This window comes from Ornithodoros turicata, unplaced genomic scaffold (assembly GCF_037126465.1).
Source record: "Ornithodoros turicata isolate Travis unplaced genomic scaffold, ASM3712646v1 Chromosome11, whole genome shotgun sequence".
In the NCBI taxonomy this organism is placed as follows: Eukaryota; Metazoa; Arthropoda; class Arachnida; order Ixodida; family Argasidae; genus Ornithodoros; species Ornithodoros turicata.
In genome coordinates, this window is record NW_026999295.1 from 461,369 (window position 1) to 484,196 (window position 22,828).

General features: G+C 44.9%; 1 long non-coding RNA gene and 1 pseudogene across 1 annotated transcript in view; both read right to left on the reverse strand.

The window, feature by feature from the left end:
* The window catches only part of LOC135371481 (uncharacterized), a 101,376-nt gene that overhangs the window by 38,663 nt on the left and 39,885 nt on the right, over positions 1-22,828 (reverse strand). The gene's annotated exons all lie outside the window — the stretch shown is intronic.
* Positions 15,038-17,222, reverse strand: LOC135371432 (uncharacterized; annotated as a pseudogene).

The window sequence follows — 22,828 nt, forward strand, 5'->3', positions numbered from 1 at the left end:
AAATGGCAGACGACATGTTGACAACTACCCTACTTTCATCACACTTTTTTTTTTCCTTTACCGTTGCGCTTCGTGCGAGAACAGTTTTGGGTAGTATCTGTAATATTACCGATGTACATCACAAAATCAATTAGTGGTAAGGCATTCTGCTGATATAACTAGTATCCACTGTGTCGACAAGTGCAGGCAGGCGATACTAAAGGTCACACAGTGCGATCATAGGTGCACGTAAAAAAAAATCGAGAAAATGCTGTTCTCAAATGACAAAGTCAGTAGCATGCAAAATCAAGGAGATGGCATCTGACATGCAGGATAAGGGAATCTAAAAGATCAAGTCTCTTGTGAAGTTGCCGTAGATGTATCTAGCAGACCACAACTTGTGTGTTTTGTGAGTGGCTCTACCATTGCCTAAGAGCTCTAGAGGGCAAGACATCCTTGAACCTATCAACAATTTTTTGTTACGCATGGACTGCGTTGGAACATGTGCGTGGTGTGCGTACTAATATGCTCATGCAATAATTCGAAGACTGATGGGGACTGGGGTGTCATTAAAAAACAGAACAGTGCAATAGTGTTTCACAATGCGTGCTTCATAAAGAAGCTTTGGCATCAAAGGAGCTGAGACAAGAGCCAGTGAGCATAATACAACATGTCGTCAAAGTTGCGAACAGAACTACTGCAAAGCCTAAGCCCAGTCACGTGTTCAAAGTCGTTTGGAAGGAAATGGGTTCGAACCAGCAACACCTAAAGTCCCTGGATACTAGAAGTAGCGACAACTCCTCCTTCCTTCTCCCCCCACACACGCTTCTCTCCCTTCACCTCGACAGTGGCGCCGCCTGGATTGCTGCACCGTCGCAGACGACAGCTGTGTTATAGCCGTGTTCAGGTAAGCAGAACATTACTCTTTGCTTTGTTTGCGCATTCTGGATATGTTTTCACCGAATGACCTCGTGAAATTTAGTCCCTCTATGAAAACTGAAGTGTCAAGGGAACAATAATTAATCGAACGCATGAAAGAAAGTGCTCACTTGTTTGTGGCAATGAGCAGATAGCATATACTCTGAAACCTAAAACGTCTTTTTCCCATAGTAGAGACCTATCGATAGCATAAGAATAGATGTAGGAGTAGCTGTCGTAGGACGTTGCTTAAGTAAGTTAGGTTGTGCTTTATTGAAGCTCCGATAAGCCATACTTTGAGTTAATTCGAACTATCACGAAATTTAGTACGGCCTGCCATGTTTTTAAAGTATTGAAAAGCCGCTCGATCCACACAGCACCCTTGCTTGGCTCAAACGAGTTGGTTTAACTTGGTTCAATAAAGCGAAGTGGTTCGGGACAAAAAAGTAACTGTCAAAATGGCATCATACGTCAACAGGAATTTCAACAAACGACACTGTTCTGCAAGGTACGTTGAATTAGAAACAGGAGAACGGCATACTTAAGGCCCTTCGTTTTCCGCAATTCCGTGATTGCGCGAAATTTCGCGGAATTCGGAATTAATCGCGCAATCTTTCGTTTGGCACAGAGTTTCACGGGATCCTTTATTTTTAAGGGGAGTTATCAAATTCGAATCGAATATCAATCACTCAAAGTATCCGATTCGCGAATCGAAATACCCAATATTCGGGTTTTCGGATAATTTGAGTATTCACCGAATACAAACGACACCTCCCGAAAGTGGGCTTCACCTGACGCTTCCCTGCATGAGGTGAAGCCGCCCCTACAAAATTGAAGCCTGCTTTACGAAATTGTTTATGCTGCAGGACAAAACAGACAGATTGTAGTTTAGCTTAGGATAACATTCGCCCAAGTTTGTTGTGTATACTTCATATGAGGAAGGTGCGGCGTCCTTCCCGTATGCACTTTAGCGGTAGCAGTGGGGGATTTTGATTTGATATCTGGGAGGTTGCCTTCAAGAAGTTAAGACTGAAATAATGGCTACAGTCCAAGAACAAAAAGGGGTGCTAAAAGTGTAACTTCCCCAGGGCATGTATTGTAAACTCCTTCCTAGAAAGTTCCTATGAACTCTGTAGATGCAGAAAGATCTTTCAGCAGGTATAAAATGATTTTAGGCGACAGACTGCATCAGATGAGAACACAAGATATCATGAATGTAATGCTGAGCCACAACTGTGCTTTGAAACTAATTTTATAACATATTTTTTTGTTCCCACATTATCGAACAAAGTAAAGTGTCTCCCATTTCATGCAGCTGTTGACTGCTCACCGCGGAAAATCGCGGAATTTACGAGTCAGTGCCGCGAAATTTTGAATTTGCCGCAGCAGAAAGCAGAGGGCCTTAGGTATACTATACGGTCAAGTACTCCGCACTCCTTGTAAGTTCGTACTCTTCCATACGTTTTCAAGTATACGCTTGCAATGTTCACTGACCGCGTAAGCGTTACCCATCCGTGAAATGGTCCTGAACACAAACAAAAATTCACTACAGCAGCGCAACCAGATGCAAAATGTGGCTAAATGGTGATGATAAAAGCTTTACACGGCGACAGCAAGGGTAAGCTAAGATAAAAGCAATAAGTGCTTGACAAAACTGAGGGGACTGCAAAGACTTTCCCTTGCACAGCTGAGATGGTGGCATTCCCTTATAAATACTCTTGCAATGAAAGGCAACACAAAAAGTTCTTGCCATCCGCCATATCAGGAATGGCACCCAAAGGCACAGAAACTAATTTTTGCATAAAACACTGGCAGGGAGACTCAGAAACAAGCGCAGTTGGATAGTTTGACATTGGTGCTCCCTACGCCTTTCTGCATTCTGCAGCAGGAATGGCAGACCTGAAAAAGACTCAGCACAACGTGATAGAGAAAGGCCAATGAAAGAGGCGAGACACAATAGACCGCATGAGGGAGGAGGAAAGCGGCGATCCTCAAACGTATGCACTACCTTTACGAAGTATATGGGCTTTACCAACACCTGCACATGTAGGTGTGTTGCCTGCTATGCAGGAATATGCTTGGTCACGTGTACGAGATCCAAGAGGTACGGAATGCTTTTCCTGCAGAGGACAACCATCCCCTTTTTTGTGTGTGTGTGTAAAGCTTGCTTATATCTGTGTGGCATGTTCGAAGATTGCTCAGGCTTACCTATCATGGAGTGTATCCACCACCTAGCCTGCATCTACGACATTCTATCTATGATCAATGATCACTTGAGCAGCAATATGCAAAGAATAGAAAGTAATGTTCTCTCTTCTGTGGACCAGGCAAGAGGCTTCTATAATAAATTTCAAACTTGGTTGAGCAGGGAAGATTATTTCCCATAAGCAGTGCTCAGGGACTTTTCGGTGCCTAAGCAAGCGTCTGTCAAGGACAGAGAGACAATAATGGCACATTTAAGCACACTCAGATGCCACCTTATGAACTACTAACAACAGAACGACAAGGAAAAAGAACGTTGGAAACAAGGGGACAACGAACATGGCAGCCACCAAAATCTCACCCACGTTACTTCACCTTGAGGTGATGTACACAAGTTCTAATATATGCCCCATGCACTTGTTTGGCGTCGCCACGGTCACTTCTCGATCAGTTTTTCTTTCCGTGTGGGGATCACTGCTGTAGTAGTGATTGCGAGTGATAGAGTGTTGCACGTATTGACTGGCTAAGCCATTGATTGATATAAAAGAGTATTTCTGTGGCCAGAATATTCGCAAGGGAGGGTTCCTATACAGTTTTGGACATCTTCACAAGTGATGTGCAATGGGAATGCATACCGCAGATATGAATCAACGGTCCACACCATCGCTTTTTGCTGAAAGTGTCGTCCTTTCTGCTACACATCCTTAGGGTATAACATGAAAATCCCTTTCTTGTAGATCGATAGGGAAAAGACATATCGCAAACGCACCTTGTGAGTACAAGGGCGGCATTGGTGGCAGATGCAAACATGCTGCGGCTGTTGCTGTTTTCATTCAGACAGGTGCGGCGGATACAAGAACCAGTCATCAAAGACAATCAGATACATGATCAACGAAAGACTTACCCTAAAGTGAAAATACTGTGACCACATGTGGAAAGTACACAAAGTTTTATTAATCTTGCTTGATCATTGTCGCACTTATAAACACATATTCTACGTGCAGCCGAAGAGCCTCGGCTACTTTTCTTCCTTAAATTCGTCACCGGCTTTGCACTGGGCTTGCAGTAGTGAGTCTTTCAACCTGACGGGAGCACATCACTTTGCCTTCTGACGCCACCTGCTCAAACGTTGCCCACTGCCGATGATGGCCCAAGCAGCCCGAAACAGCTGTCCAGTCCTGGTATAACTAGCAAAAGGCTGTCACTCCCTGTGACAGGCTGACAAGTCCCAAGTAGGAAAAAACAGCCGTACTTGGCTGGGGGCCCAAATCCCATGAAGAGCTTTGGAAGAAGTGGCTTTGTTCACTGCTTATTGCACACTGAATTCTTCGGGTCGGGATGCGAAGTCACTTCGTTCTAACCAAAGATTCCGGGGAGCCTTGGGAAGCTAGGTTTGTTGTAAAAAAAAATTACCATACAAAAAAAGCTACGCCAACCAAACGGAGATATAACTTCCTAATAAGCGAAAATTCGTACATAGTACGTGTTGTAACAAGGTTCGACTGTATTTATTTCCATTAAGTGCTGAAACTGTGTGTGTATGAGTTTTGGAAGTAAAGTTAGACGTTTAGCTCCACTCGTATGTGTGAACACTGACTCAGCGTACTGCTAAAAGTACGCAGAAAAATTTCATTTGGCAAAATGCTCCGCAAACCGGGACCATTTTTTCCTACGCCCACGTTAACGTGAGACATTTTGTTCGCCACATTTTTCCTACCTATCTGCCGGAAATATGCAAAAGGTAGCAGGACCTTGGAGGATTTCTTCTTAATCTTGTCATGTTGTCTGTGTGATCCGTTTTATCATCTATCTACAACGCTGCTCCTGCAATTTTGGGCTATCACGGAACCGCGCCAGACCATTATTTCTTCTATGTAACTCGGGATCATTTTTTCTGAAACCCTGTGCAGACTAGCCTGCAGCACTGACTATTGTCTCAGTTGAAGGGCTTAGTCCTTACAGTACTTAAGTAATAAATTCAAGCAAAAATACATGATCAAGTACCATTTAGCTATTTCAGTTGTTGTTTTAAGGGCTGAGTGACCAATGAGAGCCTCTCTTTCTGCTGCTTATGTCGCAAGCTAGAGAAACTACAGACGCGAGACCATTTTTTCCGGAGCCCGCCGCTGCTGTATGATTTTTTTTCTCGGCGTAGGAAAAAATGGTCCCGGGTTGCGGAGCATCTTGCCAAATGAAATTTTTTTGCGTACTTCTAGCAGTGTGCTGAGGCAGTGTTCACGCATAAGGGTGGAAAGAAAACGATCTACTCTTGAACAAAGAAACAAACAAAAAAAATGAATATGTGTACAGTACCGACCAGAACATGGTGCATAAAATATTAAAAAAGAAAATGCCTCAAAAGTTTAAAAGCCACGACAGACCACAAACACATGCAAATCAGGTCTTAAATCTATAATAGTGCACAAAAAATAAATAAAGCATGTTCTTCTGTACGTAAACCAAATTTCTTGACAACACTACTTCCAATGCTAACCGCCCTGTTCCCTATGTTTTATTATGATATGTCGATGTTGTGACAGCCATTTCTAGGACCATTTTTCCGGGACCCCTCAGCAACATTTTGCACCTAAATGTCTGGATCCCTTTCCTTTTTACACACTTTCGTAACTACTTACAAAAACAAAAATACAAACAGTACAATTATTTTAAATAATTTATTTCAGTGCAAGGACTAGAACAAGCAGCAACATTTCTTTCCTTTTTTCATGAGCTGATGCAATGTTCACACATAAGAGTGGAGTGAATTCACAAAAATTTGGGAATAACACATATAAAGCATAATCATCTAAAGTATGCAGTAGTGGTTCGCTGTCACCGCATCATCGGAATTTAGGTTACCGGTCGGTCTCAAGGTCAAGGCTATGGAGACCACAATAGGAACTATCCAGGGTAGTTGGTATAGGTTCATGATGGCGAATAGCAGTAAGAAGACAAGGACAACGATAGAAGTAAAAAGTAGAAGGAAGAAAGATAGAAGTTCTGCAGTTGTCCTGTTTACTACTTCTACCTTTGTCCTTGTCTTCTTGCTGCTATTCGCCATTATGGAGAACACACGTTACTGCAGTCACACATGCCTTACCTACCAACAGTGTTGCCACCAGGCCGGGTGCCAGTAGGAAGGTGACACCGGCAGCCTTTTGCCGGTATCTGTGGCTGAAGACCTTTCATAGTGGCTTTTGCGAGGTTTTCGCCTTAGCATTCCATTACAGCATGAATAAATCTGGGGTATAGACCCGACTCCACAGTCAGAAGTCGTTTTCTTAATTATTCATTATCATTATTGTATTTGTTATTCACGAAGTCTTATGTTCGGAGGGGAGAAGATCAGTGGTTGTGGAAAGCTATTGGCGGTTGTGTCGTGCCAGGTAGAACTTAGGCCATATACAACCATCATGAGATCTCCTCCTGCAAAGAGGTGTTTGTGTGCACCGATGCATTTTTCAAAGTAAATGACAGTCCAATCCGGTTGCTCCAATGCGATCCACTGTACCGTTCATACCTGTTTAGAGCAATTTCCAACATCAATGATCCAGCCAACGATCCAACTTATGTTTCCTTGTATTATCTTGAGCGAGCACGCTCTTTCTCTCTCTCTCTCTGTGCTCCTCCACCCCTCACCCACTTTCCCTTCCCCTCTATTCCACCTCTTCTCCCGCCGCCGGTATTTTTCTCTACGAAAGGTGGCAACCCTACCTACCAATCAATGTTGCACCACACGTGAGAGCAGAGGCTGCGGGTCAGCCTCAAGGTCGTAGCGCTACCGGAAGAAGCGGACAAGTGCTGGGTCACATATCCCGAGCCGAGCGCTAGCGGCACGCCATCTGTTAAGCAAGAGCACAGGCTGCAGTGCTCCGCCTTCCGCATTCTCCTATTGGCTTATTAGGCTTGGCTATTAGGAGGTGGAGCCTCCCTCGCTCTTGGTCAGCAAACCCAAGAACAGTCGGCAGCCTCTACTCGAGAATAGCAGCATTGCAGGCAGTTTCTAGGTTGGGAGGGTGACATGCTCACTCAATTGTTGATGTTGCAGCACGTGGGCATGTGGGTTTTTTGGTGTATGTTGCACACATGCATCGAAGCTACTGTATACGTATAGTTTTACTGTGCAGTAAAACTGGTCATTGTGTAGTGCTTTCAGTGTTAGACAAAATAGGCCATCAAATGCTAGCCTCCAGTGGATTTTCAGGGAGCGTGAGAGACAGAGGGTGAAAGGAATGTGTAGTTTAAAAGAGGTGTGTGTGACCAACTCTGGAATGATAACGATGGCGACAATAACAATTCTATCTCACATTATGCAATGCCAGAAATAGAACATTGACCATTTGCTACACAAACGAATAAACTAAAATATACGTTCTTACGAGGACTTGCCTCTTATGTGGCTCTAAGGGTAGCACAGAAGAACGTTTGGCTCCAGGGCCAAGGCAACATTAGCCAGTGGTACTCTGGCAACCCTTTTGCCACGTATGTTAGCTGTATGTCAAACATAGTGTACATGAATAACGCACGAATGCTTCTAAGTCAAAGTGTCAGCTACATTAAGTTCCCGCAGATGCCGACCTTTGCCATGCTTTTTTTTCCCATCCAAAGATTATGATTTACTTTAGTTTCACCAAACTATCCAAATTGTCAACGTATTCTGGCATCCAATATTACAGGCTACTTCATCAAGGAATGGTTCAATTTATTGTATGCATTTGGACTCCAATACAAATGACGGTTAAAACTGTAGTACTTAACGAACAGACACTGTACAGAACAGAGTTTTCCTGTGTAACAAAACACCTACAATCGAAAGTGTTCGAGACACAGACACCACTCAGGGCACCGTTCAAGGTTAGGCCGAGAGATTGTGGAGGCAACCCTCATTGAGAAGTCCCCGAATAACGTTAGCCAAAAATCGGTCAACCTGTCCCCGCTCGAGCTCGATTTTGTTTCGCGCGACCTTCCGGAGTAGGTCGATTGCGAAAATAAACTTCAGTTGCCCCAGTTGAACGTTGTTCTGTCCGTGTCTCTGTTTTCTATTGTGTTCCTTACGGTGATGATTGTTACTGCTGTTTTGTTGTGTGGCAGCAATAGAGAGTTTTAGTACATCATACGCTATTGCCTTTGCGTACGTAAGGGAAAGCCTAGGTGGTCCTCATGCACAAAACATAGAGAGCATAGCGCAGTGGGCAGAACGACCACGCTTTTCCTTACGTTGCAAGGCAACAGCATACGATGCACTGAAACTCACTAATGAGTGTAAACACAGTGGCGACTATTTTGAAGCGTGAACTGAAAGTATTACTTCAGTTCACGCTTCAAATGATTGCGGCATCGCTGTGGTTACTAATTCGCCGATTGCTTCAATTAGCAACTTTGTTAGTCATTCAGCCGGAAGCGAGTACTTGCTGATACATTGTCAGACATGATCCAGTGAAATCTGTCACAATGACACTGCCAGCATGTCGTGGCACCAGAGGTTGACCAAACATCAACCATTGAGCATTCTTTGACTGGTAAAAAGACCAACAGAGCCAATTAATGTCATAAGACCAGACTTGTACACGTTACTTGAAAAAGGTAACTGGGTAATAGATTACTTGTAATCGAAAAATTGAAAAATTACTTGCCCGGAAAACTAACAGATTACTCACAAAATCACTCATGAAAGTGATTGATTCACAGTAACACAATCACTTGTGACACATTAAACCACCAATGGTCAACTTACCAATCCACATGCTAAGCAACGAGACTTAGCTGATGCAGGCTACAAACATGGAAGACAAAAACACGCCAGTTGTTTGGTCTCATACGAGCTGTCCCCGGTGCCTTTTGTTTTGTTACCACATGGTGACAGACAATGCTGGTTAAGTTTGCACCCACTGGCATGTAAGGCATATCACCATATGGCGGCTCATCATTCTGCATCTCTGCAGAGTCCCATAGTCCACTCTGAAAGTGGCAACACGTGTCAATATTCTGCAAGCACTCCTCCATTGTTCACTACTCGACAGAAAGAAAAAAAAAACAGAAAACCCTCTCATCCTTTTTCTCTTATGACCCTAATAAAAGAACTGAGGATACCATTTTAGTTAGAGGTGTGTGAATATTCAAAGTGGGGTCCCTTGTAATTCGTTTAGCATGTTTAGCGCAAACCTAGTCCAACCACATCGCCGTCTTTATTGTCCTTCTTCCTCCTACAACATATGATGAGTGGACAACTCACCTGACAACCCAGCTACAGAAAAAGATGGGCACACAACTACCTAGTAACAAAAGACCAAAAAGTTGGTGGGACAGCGAAGTCAAGGACAGCATACAGAAAGGAAGGAAAGCATTAACCAAACATCGGAAAGCAGCAGCAGAACGAGAACCAGAAATAGTAGTGAAGGCATTATGGGAAGAGTATAGACTATACGAACAAGAGACTTCAGATATGGTACAACAAAAGATCAGACAGGTCGACATGAAGTTTATTCAATCATTGGGATTGGCTAGAAGGAAATCCCCCACAAAATTCTGGAGGTATGTGAATTTGCTTACGAGAAGACAACAGACAGGACCCCCTCAACAAACTTCATGCCTGGCAAAAGAGATCGAGACACTACAACAGTGGCTGACCCAACAGATGACAGAAGCGTAAGTTTCATCTGAAGAAACAGATAAAATAGCCTCGATCAACAAACACAGCGTATCGGACAACAGGATTTCGCAGCAAAAATGGACAGAGCACTCCATAGACTGGATCCCTCAAGCAGGGCTGGAGCAGATGGAGTACCTCCAAGAGTCTTGAGAGAACTGGGCCCAAAAGCAAGAGAATGGTTCAGAAAAATGCTTAACCATGTCATGCACCACTAAAGAACTCCTAGAACAATGGATGGAAGCTCGGATCACCATGATATATAAAGGGAGTGGCACTCAACATGACTTCAGTACCTACAGACCCATAACGGTGACTTTGACAGCATATAGAGTATTGTCAAAAATAATAACTGAGAGGTCAGAGAAACAGGTGGAAGATCAAAAAATATTTGGAGGAATGCAAAATGGATTCAGAAAAGAACGACGATTAGAGGACAAGCTCTACATTTTAACCCAGCTCCTAGTTTGTTATAACCCTAGTTTGTTATAACCCTACAAGAAAGGGTAGAAGACGACTGAGATTCCTTAATATGACGGTGAGACCTGCACGATAGTGTTATCGTCCTTAGCAAGAGCAGCTGCGTTTATACACAGTGTGCTTGCATTGACCACGTTTAGCGAGAGGTCCTTTTAAATTTACGCGAAGGCGTCTGACACCGAAGATATTTCCGCAACAAACACATTCGCAGGTGGATACCGCGTCAAGTTCGAAATCGAGCATGCGGGTTAAGTACGCATCGCGCGACCCGTGCATGTTGCTCGCATTGAAATCACTTTTGGTGTCGGACGCCTTCGCGTACGTGCAGCACTTCATTAGTACGTTAGTGATCAACTAAATTCTAAACCAACACGACTTCTCTCAGTTTTCACATGAAATTGCTGTCAACGTATCGGTCACCTAACTTGTGCGTATTGTGGAAATTACATGCTCTGCAACTATGTTCTTAATTTCAACACCTGATCAAAATTTAATTATGCAGTTACTGATGAGTGATTGTCTCCACTTTCACTATTTGTTGTTACCTACTGTCAAAGACTTCTCCTGGAAGTGTGCTAACAAAATGTGTGTGCCAATAGGATGTCTGTTACATGTCGAATGCAAAAAAAAATATAATTTCTATCGCTTGTGAAAAAAGTAGCTTTGATACATTTTATTTAAACTACCCTCTACCATTTCTATACATTTTAACTGGCTCCCTCCAAACGCTTAATTTTCAAAACTTTTTGAGTAAACATTCAACTTTGACACAGTCATCACGTTTAGGAAAGAACGTAGTAAAAGTCTAATGGATAGAGACTCCTGAAACATGCATCGTTGTGTGCTGTGCTGTTGTGTTATGCATGTTATTGTGTGCTTTGAGGTCTTGGTCTCTCCAACTTAGGCAACAAAAAGAAAACAAGCAGCTCCCTCTACTTCTGCAAGCCTCTTGGGAATGCTTCAAGAGAAGCAGAGGAAGCTAAACCTACAGCAGAAGCAGCACTTGCAAGTCCAAGACAGGGCTGTTGGACCTGCTAGGGATGTAGCAAGTGAGAAATCACACCTGAAGGCAGAGGTAGTGAAGTTGACAAAGAAGTTAATCGACAAAGAAGAGGAGCTCTCTACCTATTAGAGGCTTAACAGGGACCTGCAGGCAGCTTTGCTGCTTAATTTGTATTCTTCAGGTAATTATGCAACACACATATAGTGTTGAGACACATGTGGTGACACTGTTCCATTTTAGATACACAGCTACCACACAAAGACAAACCATGAAGTTAGAGGTGCCAGGTCAAGGAGATCACAGCATGACGTCAGCCACAGAGCTGCTGGGTGCCACAGACAAAGCCATGAATACCCCACGAATAGCCATGAATACACAAATGGAGACAAGGAAAATGAGGTAAGCATTTGTTTTTGCAGCTAGATGTGGAATCAGACAAACTGAATGTTCCTGTGGTACCACAGTTTTTTTGATACCACGTTTATCTATTACAAATTTTGATGAACAGGTGAACATTGGAGCTCGGGTGCTCATAAGATCTGACACATGGAGGAACATACAAGCTCAACCATAAGACACTCAGTTTGTAAGGGATCTTTTGCTAGCTGTGTGTTGCCCTGCAAAGCTGAAAGGCAGGTCAATTGAAGGTCTAAGACTAGATTTGACCTTATTGAAGCGTGCTGTTTATACTCTGTGATTTTACCTGCATTCTATGTATCTCCAACTCAAGGTGCTCACATTGTAGCTGAACCACAAAAGGGGAACGAGCTGAATCAGAAGAGACAGGTTTATTGACGGAACCTTTTCATACACGAGAAACAGTGTCATCATGATCATCACAATCTGGTTATCAAGTGTACAGAGTTATTGGTGACATCATGTTGTTGACAGTCCAGGCTCAGATACTTTTTCTTGCTTAGTCAAAGCCAAGGACAATGCACTGATGCATTGCTTTCCCCTTGTTATCCATTGTTTCACATACAGTCTTAATTATTCACATTTCAACCCAACTCTGCCGTGCTTTCCAAATCAAGGCATGCAGGCACGATCCCTGTGATGCAAACTGAGGAAGTAGGAAAAGATGAGTATCTGAGTCAAGATTGTCAACAACAACGTGGCATTCTCAATAGCTCTGTACATTTGTTAACCTGATTAAGTGGGTGGTTTTGATAATAATGTTTACTATGTATACAGAACAGTTATTCAATCAACTTTCCGCTCGTTGAGAGTGTGCAGGTGTTTGTGTGTGTGTTCTGATCTAACTCGTCTCGTCTTTGTGCTGCAGTTACAATATGAACTATTACCAGCTTCCCTACTGTCCACCTTACTGGTAAACTTAAGCTGCTCCTAGCTTGCTCCAAGATGTCATTGTCTTTTTTTGTGCTTTTTCAAGAAAGCACTTTCCAAGAGACCCTACAAAGCCCCGCAAGGAGCCCCTCACACCAGAGAAGTTGCAGGTGGTGAGAGGTATGACACTGCTTATATTCCTTTTAATATTTTTAGGTTCACAAATTTTTTAAGGGGCACGTTGAAAAACAAAATGCTCTCTCTTTCAAACTGCTACAAGGAAAGGCTAACAAAGAGTAGAATGCCACAGCATCTGCTTCTGTCAGCACTAGAAGGATTAAACCGCCTTGTCAGCAGCAAGACTGCTGAGCTGGATAAAGCAGACAAGAGGCATGTATACGAAATTACACGTTTCTGAGCAAAATACTTCAGTGGTTGACTTTGGCATGTTCCATTTCCACAGGAAAGGAACAGATGACCACTGAAGACGAGCTTATTCACTTGACTAATAAATTGATATTTAAGTACATCATCAGTTTTGCACCACATTTTTCATGGACATTTTTCATAGCGGTTTTTAAGCTAATGCGCCATGAAGCCAGAACAAGGACTGTTCCAATTAGGGACTCAATTAGAACCCCAATTGGAACTTTAGTTGGTATCCAATTCGAGTACCAATGGGAGACCAGTTGGAGCTTCAATTTGATATCCAATTAGAATTCCGATTAGGGCTCAATTAGAATTCCAATAGGATGCAATTGCATTGTGTCCAACTGGAAGTCCGAAATGCTGGTTGGTATGGCAGATTGGAAATAATTGGAAATTGTCCAACTGTACACAATTGGAGTTTTTGACTGGGCCCAGTTGGAAATTCCAATTGTGTCCAATTAGACAAATACCGATCATTTCTAATATGCCGTGCCAATCAGCTTTTGGGACTTCCAACTAGACATGGCCTCGTAAACAAATTTTGTTTAGAGATAAATAAGTTATGCAGAGCAGAGTAATAACTGCACACCTTTTGTGTATAACAACTGTGTTTCAAGGTTTGCCGCTCTCAAGTATAAGCAAAAAGTGACAAGTGGGTGCTTCGTGTGAATATTGATGTTGCAGATGTTCTTCCCCACTATTCTGCTCAGCTGTGTTGTTCGTAAATGACAAAGGTGTGAAAATAACCAGTCGTTCTCCCTTCTTCGGCTGAAAAATGCCCAAAAATAAATAAAAATTCCGAGGACATTGATTGCCTGCTCCGTATGCTCAGAGTCAAAAGTTATAGAAAAACAGGCATGTGTGACGCACTCCACTGAGCTTTAAACTCCCTTCCAACGAATGTCTTTCGAACAAACGGTGTCGATGAAACGGCTTTCAACCAAGTGGCGTCCGATCAAACGGCGTTTGTTCAAATGGGCAGACACCTATGTGCATACCTTTTGTGTAGATAAGTGACCTAAAAGTCAGTTGTAGCCAGGACCGGCCAAGCCAAGCAGCGAGCTGGAAGTCAAGGCTTCTGATTGGAGGATTGAGGCAGCAATCGCTGCATTCTGATTGGTTGTGTGCCCAGTGTTGTATGAAATATCCTATACTATGGTGTCTATGAGACCTGCAGCAGGCTGATATCACCATTTGTACTTGCCTCAGGTCTACAGTTTGTGTTACGGAACACAGAAATGCCTGAGGAAGTGCGCGTGCTGAACGTTGCTATAGGTGGTTTGGCCCTAAACAAAAAGCACAGTGGAGCAGTTTTGGCTACTTTTGTACCATGTCATAAGTTTCAAAAGAAGTCAGCCATTCGCTACTGGTGTTAATTGTGGAAACAGCAAACCAGCGAACGTAAATGAATATGTGTGGCCTTTGTTCTGAAGTAAAGCAATTGCTTCATGATGAAGTTCTCATCAACTGTGCATGTCTCTATTTAAAGCTTTCGTGTTCGCTCCACCTGCAAGGGCTTTCACCTGGAAATCTTGTTCTGCTTACTGTGGCACAAGATGCAAAAGAAAAGGATCCTATAAAATCCCGCTCGAATTCCGTGCCCAGACATTAAAGTCTCTACACATCCGTCTTTCCTCTCATCTTCAGCCTAACAATATAGCTTCCTATTCAACTTGTGCAGAAGGTGCGAGATCAATATATGCACCTTGTATGCTTGGGTGCCATGCAAAAGTTGGTACTTTTGTGGTGTAACGCTGTATCAACATTCAGAATAAGCAGCGAAAAACATGGAGAGCTTTTGTCAGAAGAACATTGCCCTGAACCAGCACATAAACAGGAAACCCTGAGGTATGGAATACCTGGATAGGTGGAAGGCCACTGAGTTTCGAATGATGCTATTGTATGCAGGATCTGTGGTGCTTCCTCAGAGCATTCCAAATTACATGTATGCAGACTATGTCATCTTGCATGTACAATGGAATCTCGCTAAACGGAAATCGCTTAAACGGAATTCCCGTCCCGTCCCAACCCAACCCATGTTGCTGTGGAGTCTTGATGATGGTGGAGATTTTTCGAAACGAAAAATGGGCAAGTACTCAGCTGGCAAAGATTTTATTCAGAGGAACGACGTTGTAGAAGGTATTCTTCGTCATCGAGGAAAGCGTCAAAGAGATTGATGAGGACCAGTGGGTATACTCTCTTGTCGTACTCTTTCAGCAAAGGGCACGTCTTCCACCTGTAGCGGAACATCCTGTGGTTGAAGGCGTCGTGTGGGAATACTTTACGGCCACCATGTCCGGATCGCCTCCGCATATCTTCTTGATCGTGTCCAGTGCCGCGCTCTCGCAGTTTGGTTCGTTCCAGACGAGCACCCTGCGTGCTGCGCAGTCCTGCAGGGGGAAGTTGACGTACCTGTTGAAGTTGCGTATGGTGCCCCGGTTCAGCATGAAGGAGACCACCGCGTCAAAGAAGAGGTTTTTACCAGCGCTCGGTGGAGAGACGACTTTCATGCAGTTCTTTTTAGGTATCTTCTTTTCCAGCAGGTTGTATAAGTTTTTCACGAATTGGGCGATTTCTTGGAGGTTCTCTTCGAATTGAAAGTTTAGGAGTTTCATGACGGCTTCTAGCGACTCCTGGCGCGTCATGTAGTAACTGCTCACGTCTCCGGCGGGAGACTCGAAGAAGGGCTTTATCGTGCCTTCGTACATTTGCACAAAGTCCAGTACCGACCAGTGAGAGAGTTCGTCGTTGAATACTTGGATCGCTCTCAGCAGTCTCTTGTCGTCCCTCCTGATGAACCTCAGGCCGGGGTCCGTGAGCCACATGGGAGTCGACACGATGCTTAAAAGGGCTGCTGCTGTTGCTACTGTTTTAAAAGGTGTGGCGGGCTTCTCTTTATATAGTGCCCAGACATCGTGTTATTGTAAAAGCAAATTCTTAAGAGGATGTGCGCATCTCCTGTGAAAGCATGTTTGCGAGTCTCTGAAAGGAACTGCACATCCTGTTTTGCTCGACGGAGACTTCCTGTGATAGGATGTTTGTCAGACTCTGAAAGGAAGTGCACAGGAAGTCTGCATGCTGCTATTCTAGACTTTGACATCCTGTTTTTGAGAGCAAGACTTCCCCTTTGGAGTGTATATGTAGACACCCATCCTGTCAGTTCCTTCAGTATGCTTCAGGATGACGACAGGAGCTGACGTGCCTCGAGAAGGAGCGGAAGCTGGTGTCCGGGTAAGTTTGTTGCTATGCTGACTTGCTGGTGTTGACTACCATAGCTTTGAAAAAGATTATATATTCTTTTTTTATATGTAAGGGGTGGTCGTCTACACCTTGGCGTCAATGTTCTTGTAGGAACCCGACTTGCCAGTTGCTGTTGATGGAGGAGATATTCTTATTGACCCTTGGCATTTAGCCATCACTTACGCCGTCGACAGTTTCTTCAACGAGCTTCGAGGAGATGGTCAAGTCTGGTTCCGAGGGAAATTTTCGAAGATACTGTGGAACGCTTGGAACTGGAACGCACTCGCATTGCCTACTCTGCTGACGTCCGGGAAGCCATTCGAGAAATTGCATACGCATTAAGATTGTATAATCTTTTTGAATATGATGCTGCTGGTAGGCGTGCCCGGTCAGTACGCTATACGTTTACCGTCTCAGGGTCTATTTGGCGTAAATGAGATCTTAGAGCGTGAACTAGATCCCGAAGATGTGCATCTTTTGGCGGGAATTTTGGTTGACGCCTGGAATGCTGTTTGTGATTTGAAAGGCTTGGACGATTTTAAGATTTAATAAAGATTTTATTGTTCGCTCAAAGGGTCGAAGGGTATTGATAATTCTCTCGGAGGTCTGCCTCTTCCTCCTCTGCTGCTGCCACCGCGACTTGCTTGTTCTCCGTCTCTCAACTGTTGCAGTATGTAGTCGTGGTCGCGTCGGGCCAAGTCTGCTTCTTCCCACAGCTTTTGTACCTGGGCCGCTCTTGTTCGCTCGGCTGCTGCTCTCACCTCTTCCGCAACGACCCTCTGGCGCTCCGCTTCCTCTCTTGCCTGCTCGGCTTCGTTCAACGACGCCATGGCAGCGGCTGGGTCGTCTGCCTGTGCTTGCATCCCGCTGTCCGTGGCTGTGGGAGGCGGCGGTATCTGGTTGAGTCTTGTCGCCCACGGCGCCGGGCACCGGCCTCAGTTGCGTTTCGTCTTGGCGCGCCGGAGCCCACACGAGACTCGGGTAGCCTCCGTAGCTACACGCAATGTCGGGTCCGATGAGTTCTCCTTCGTTCTCCATGGCTATCACGAAATTGGTGCAAGTGTTGTAGAATCTGTTTATCGCCGCAGATCTGTACGAGTTGGTACTGGTGCTGTTGCGGGGCTGATAGGGGACGAATTCGCTCTCGGATTAAACTTCTCTCCATTTAAACGGAATTTCCGTTTAAATGGAACAAAAGTCTCGGATTTGGTTGGTTTCCAGAAAAAAACTCACACAATCATGGCTTTGCGTGTTCACCCTTAACTCGCCACTCCGGGTATAATGAGGAGGAGAAGGTATGGTGCCACGTCACTGATGACGTTACAGGGGCAACTCGTTCTGGTTCGCTGGTCAGTGGGGGTCAGCACCCTGTCGCCAGTTTTGCCGGTTCTCCCAGAGAATTGGGGACAGAAGAAGTGGCCGAATAATGACCGAGCCAGGAGCAATGCTTTTTCAGAACCCCGAACAACCGAGTAGGTAGATGACAGCTGAGTAGCAGACAACATTCCTCTTGACCAATCAGCGAGCGTGGCCCCTGTAGCGTCAGCACGAGGTCCCAGGCAGATCACAGGCTGGTACTGCTCTCCACCGCCGTTGCACACGGTCGCTTTTTGTGGCGTACTTTAAATTCAATTTCTTCTGCAATAATTTGACTGTGTGCTGTGAATTACTTCTCATGGTGCATTTTACTGACCAGTTTTGCAGGAAGATAACAGGGTGTTAGAAATGACTTCTGTTCTACTTTAAACCTCACACCAGACTCCGCAATCTCATTTCAAAGCCAAAACAGGCGGTTAAGCATGATTTCCAAAGTGTTGTCACATATAAGTTGAACTGTTGTAACTACAGCATCTCATACATTAGCCAGATCGGTCGAAAGAGAAGCACCGGACTCGAGGAACATAGGCGAGATGTAGAAAGAGCAACGAACACGACTAAATCTAAGACTGAACTTGTTGAGCATTGTTGGAGAACCGGTCACAGTTTTGATTTTGACAACATTGTGACCCTAACACGGTGGGCAGGTGGGGCCCATGAAAATTCTTAGAATCGTGGCACAAACAAAGTGATAAGACTATCTGTAACCATGGCCCACTTCTCGAACTATACTTGGACCTTTTTAAGAGAACTGTAATGGAATCAAGGACATCCTTGATTCCTTTACATTGGTACAGAAACCCAGGAACCCGGTTTGCTGATTGAGTCAAGGCTTGCTGAAGTACGCCGGTATGGATAATTTTGACCGCCTGGAGAAAATACAGACGACAAGCCGCTCGACGGTCACTTGCATCACTAATGAATTGAAGGCTGTCTGCAGCATGGGGAATTCTCAGACACTTTGAAGCATCCAATCATCATCCTTCTGGATCATCCATTTACTGACCTCTTGATAACGCACGCCCACACGTCGCTTTTGCACGCAGGCGTCCAGGGTACTCTCCTAGAGCTGACAAAAGAGCATTGGCTACTTAGAAGTTGCCAGGCTCAAAAGGATTCTTCATCACTGTCGCGTTTGCCGACGAGTGAAGATTCAGCCCTGCACTAAGGCTATAGCTCCATTGCCACGTGACCGCATATCTCCATCGCCTCCGTTCGAAGTACTGGGGACAGACTACTCAGGACCACTTTATTGCAAGTCGTCTCAAGATGGAACAGCCTGCGAAATGTTATCTTCTCACATTCAACTGTGCAGCTACGAGGGCTATTCACCTGCAGCTCACTAAACCCATGTCCGCTGAGGATTTCGTGATGGCCTACACGAGGTTTTTGTCCAGACAAGGCCTTCCACGTACAGTAAACCCTCGTTAACTCGAACTCGCCTATCTCGAAATATCGGTTATCTCGAATATTTTTTGCGCCCCGATCCATGTCCCAATGCTTTCTATATATTTGGGCCCTTTTAAGTCGAAGCTTTTTTTTGCCCGAGTACGGATATCTCGAAATCCCATCACCGGTAGGTCTGCGTACCTACGGCTGATAACGTGCATTCTTCGGTTCCCCCAGGCTAAGTCAAGGTCAAAGCCTTTCAGTCCTAGTGACTCACGCCTCACGCGCCGCTAGCTGTGGCAGGCAGACAGCACTCCCCTTTCCACCCAACGTCACTCCTCCTCCTCCTTTGCATTCGTCCGAGTATCTCTCGTTTTGTTCTTCGCGGCACCATGATGGATGAACAACGCACATGAAAGTCCCTGACTTTGGAGCGGAAGGTGGCACTTATCAAAGGCCTGGTAGCAAGTTCATCAAGCCAGTAGCATGAACTGTTTCATTCATGCGGGTTTCTGGTCTTCCACCGCCGTACCGGAGCCAGCAGACCACTTCAGTGGCTGTGATGAATTGTGCAACGACGTGATGCGCCTCGCATGTTTTGGGGAGAGTGACTTCGGACTTCAACATCGAGGACTATGCGCTTTACAGCGGCGATGTTCCAGTAGCGGTGAACTGAGTGATACAGAAATCGTCGAGAGTGGCCGCGGTAGTGACGTGCCGGGAGGAGCGTCTCATGCGTTGCATTGAAGCGCTTGAAGATGCTTTCTTGTTCACAGACGTAAATGCCAAGCAGATTGCTATTACGGAGTTATTCAGTCTCAGATGATGTTGAAAAATAAATGGCTTCGGAATTGTTTACAAGCCCTATTACTGTAGGAACGCTTTTTTTTTTTACGTTTCATAACATAGCGCATTGTGGTAACATCGTGGCCACGTAATTTTCGCTGTTCGCTTAACTTGAAACCCCGCTTATCTCGAAATTTTTTCCGGATTTTACGACTTCATCGGGGGTTTACTGTATTATATACTCGGACAACTTCCGCACATTCAAGCACACACAACGTGACCTCACTCTCGAGACATTATCACAAGGTCAAGTAGCTGGCCTTCTTGCCGTTAATCGGATACCATGAAAATTCATCGCAGAGTGTGCAGCCTCGTGGGGAGCCTTCTGGGAGAGGCTGGTACGCGGCGTCAAGTCATGCCTCCGCACGGTGTTGGGTATAAGTGCTCTGGACTATGAGGAACTTGTCACTGTCATCAGAGAAGCGGAAGCGGTAATAAACTTGCAACATCTTACTTCTTTATCGGAAGATCCGAATGATATGGAGATCTTGTCCCCTTCTCACTTTTTAATAGGAGAGAGGCCTACAGAACCTCCTTCGACCAGCACTCTGTCCGACAGCACATCAACTTCTCATTACTAGTACAGGCACTGGGTCTATCGTGAGCAAATGGCTACCCTTCTTTGGAAGAAGTGGATGAAGCAATATATACTGTGGCTATGTTCAGCTAACATCTGCCCATCACGAGCCTCAAACAGTCTCAAGGTTGGGGACATTGTCCTCGTTTACAGGGAGAACGCTCCACAAGTTTTGTGGCCTTTAGGACGAGTGACAGATGTGCACACCAGCACGGACGATAGCGTTCGCTCTTGTCGCATCAGGATAGCCGATGCGAATATGTCGACCAGGCCCGTCCAGCTTCTCTGTAGGCTGGAATACGAAACTGCGTAGTCCTCCATCCTCTGCAGGGGCCAAGTGTTAAGGAAGACATGTCTCGGTGGTGAACATCACGTGATCTCGCTTTGCGCATCATCCACATTCTTGCCCCTTGGACTGTCGTTCCATTAAACGTACATCATCATGTACGGACGTCCTTGATTCCTTTACAGGTACTATCGCATCTGTCGCAGTCAATTCCGAAACTACAGTGCCATTTTACTCCTCCTTCATCTCTGACCTTAAAACGAAAAACCCGCCGCGAATTAGTTGAGTTGTTTTTGTGGAATTTGATATAATGCATGGCAAGAGCAGATGACGGTTGTTGAGAGCATTACGGAATTCCCTCTCTGTAAATGTCACTCAGACAACGCCAATCTGTGAGCACCCTTTGGTGCAGACAAGGGCAATCAGGAAGCAGCAGAGACTTTGGCGTCCGATCACCAGGAAGGAGTGATGGTGTCTGTAAGTCGCAGAGAAGTCAGAGACCGGCTCGTGGAATGCTGTTTCTGCTTAGCATCATACAGGTTTATACAGCCCAGAGTGCAACACTGTGTTCCACGGAACATGGTCACGTCAACACTCACACTGGTAAGTGTAAGTCTGCATATTTACTGTGGTCTTATCACTTAGTCTATTGTGGTGCGAACGCGAAGGAAACAACCTCGGGGACAGTCACCTGTGCTGCACTCCCATTTGTGTGCCCAGCTGACGTCATTCTGCCTTAGCTGTGGAGGGAGTGTAAATCTTTAAAACTGATTTATTTAATAACTAAGCTCTTCTTGGAAGAGAAACTTGGCCAAGTGGATTGTGAAACAGTGTATTAATATCTCCCACTCCTCTAATTTATAATCTTCATCTGGAAAGTGCATAAGTGTCACACTTTGAACTTTGGCAGTGCTGTGCATGTCCCTCATAAAATCATGGCTCATTTCAAGAATAGGTTCATGCACTTCGAGATGAAGCGCAACTTGGCTGCAAAGAAACCGATTTTTTCGGCTACGGGTCCCAGCAAAAACGCCTGCGATGGAATTGGAGGCGCTGAAGACATGCCGCAACTACAGTCTCCATCTGATTTATCGGACTCGGCTGGGATCGTGGAAAAGTCCAAATAATCGAGCAGTCTGAAAAAACGAACTTCACTTCAAAAGTCAACTGTATTAAACACTACTAGGCCTAAAAAATGTGTCTATCCTTTCTTGGCCTTCCATCTCCGTCTTATGACATCGTCTCCCACTTCCTATGCATCGCTCATCTCGGCTTCGGCATTAAGACGGAATCCCGCGTGATGAAAGCAGTTCCTCAATCTCTTGCATGCTTCAGACGAGCCGGAGTCGTCCTTGAAGTCCAACCCTTTAAGTGCTTTGGACGAGTGTGACTCGTTTTCCTTAAAAAGAAGCTTCTTTTGGGATTGCTTTGGACGACTCTGACTCGTCCACATGTTTTGGTTCTGTACGGGTAGAGGGCAGCACAGCATGTCCCGGAGCGAGCTTCATGTCGCAGTTTGAAGCTAAACAATCGGGATGAGGTGGCAACACAGGTTTTTCAACATGGCGTCCGGAGGACTGTTGTCTATGTCTCGGGCGTTGCGGTTATCACGAAAAAGAAGTTATCACGAGGTTTCTGAGGACTCTCACAGTGACTCAAGTTATGTGTGCTCAGGAAGTGAAGAAGACAAGAGTGGTTTGGAATCTCTGAGCTCTTCATGCGAAGAGGATGACGACGGTGCACCTGATTTAAAAAGCAGTCACCAGTAGTGATCCGTAAACAAAGACGACCCGCCACCTGCGCCTCCCCGGTTCCCATTTTCAGGGATGCCTGGGAAACATTTCGATATTTTGGACGTATAAAAAAATGGACGTGAATAAAAATGTTCCTGCGCATTTGTACATCCATTTCCTTACCTTCCCACAAAATGTAATACAGTATAAGTAGTAATTTTCGCGAGCACCTATTTTCCGCGAAATTCGTGACCGCCCTTTTTTTCGCGAATTTAAAGTCCCGCGAAATATTCGAACCAATGACAGAAAAATACGAGAACGAAATATGCAAGAAATTTTACCCAGGACGCTGAGGCAACTTATGTACACGGGGTTTCTTACGCTATTAGACTGCATTGCCTCGCGAAGTGTTAAGTTCGCAGCTGCAATTGGAGAC